The sequence below is a fragment of the Austrofundulus limnaeus genome, unplaced genomic scaffold (genome assembly GCF_001266775.1).
Source record: "Austrofundulus limnaeus strain Quisiro unplaced genomic scaffold, Austrofundulus_limnaeus-1.0 Scaffold230, whole genome shotgun sequence".
NCBI classification, from domain to species: domain Eukaryota; kingdom Metazoa; phylum Chordata; class Actinopteri; order Cyprinodontiformes; family Rivulidae; genus Austrofundulus; species Austrofundulus limnaeus.
In genome coordinates this window covers 652,665-653,903 of record NW_013952632.1, presented here as the reverse complement: position 1 = coordinate 653,903, position 1,239 = coordinate 652,665, and the positions used below count along the sequence as shown (strand labels likewise).

Sequence of the window (1,239 nt, the reverse complement as noted above, 5' to 3'; positions counted from 1 at the left end):
GAAGCCATCTTCAACACTTGGAGCAACGTTCCCACTAGCCTCCTGGAAACACTGGCATCAAGCATGCCTAAACCATTGTTTGAAGCCATCAACAAGAATGGTGGAGCTACTCATTACTGAGTCCTTTTTTTGAGACTTTGATTTCTGTTTTGGGGGGTTTTCGGGATTTTTTGAGCTATGGTCAAACTTTTGATGAGCTGAAAAAAATCATGTTTCAGTGTAAATGCAGTTTTCAGAAAATTCCCTGCTCAAAAGTTCTTGCTCTTTCACTGATTTCTTCTTTTAACATTGTGAAGCTCTACTTAGAACCTTCTTAAGATCCAATYGTGCAAAATGCAAATTCTTGCACTTTTTTGACTGGTCTTAAGATTTTGATCAGGAGTGTATATTTCCTGTAGAACTTGTAGTTCTGGTTTCACATTTATAATCTTTACATCTGATAACTTAGTAAAGTGATAATGTAGCTACCTAGCTAAACTTGAATTAGAGTTTAGGATTGTCTACCTATTACAAGTTATGGCCACAGCTTGAAATTTATTTATTTTCTTTTAAATAGGCTTTTAAACCCGTGTTAATTTCCTGTTACACAAGCAATTTGGCAGACATAAAGACATTTCTGAATGTAGTAAMTGACTTTGAGCTAGTAAATGTGCAGTGCCACTTACAATTGTGTATTACATGAATACTAATGAAAATCAATATAATTTCGTATGTATGAATTTTACTATTTTATCGAATTACATTTTATTATTAGTTTAGTGGCTGTGACAGCTTGGTGGTCAGTGCCTCTGTATTTTTTTAAACTCACACTTCTGAGAACCTTACCTGCACATCAGTGGCAGTATGGAGACCAGGAGTCTGAAAGGGTCATGTTCTGCACCTCCATTGTTGAGGCGGCTGCCTAGAGCTGTGCAAGGTTGTCTGTGCCTGTCATGGTGGTCATCACCAAACTCACTGGTGGACACCCTGGGTTAGGGAGGCTGACAAGCTAAAGAAGGAGTCCTATCATGCTGTAAGAAATACAATATATTGTAATTGTATATTGTACGAGCAGTCAGTCTGCTGTTTTCCAGATGGATTTTCTTCACTAATAACTTTTTATTTCATTAGTTTGAAGATATTTCGAGTAGAAAAAAATCAAACTCCATAATTACAGCAGGTAAAATAAGTATTGAACACGTCAACATTTTTCTCAGTAAATATATTTCTAGAGGTGCTAATGACATGAAATTTTCACCA

At 36.2% G+C, this 1,239-nt stretch overlaps 1 protein-coding gene across 2 annotated transcripts in view; it reads right to left on the bottom strand.

Moving 5' to 3' along the window:
- slc25a21 (solute carrier family 25 member 21) overlaps positions 1–1,239 on the bottom strand; it is a 203,205-nt gene that overhangs the window by 112,501 nt on the left and 89,465 nt on the right. The gene's annotated exons all lie outside the window — the stretch shown is intronic.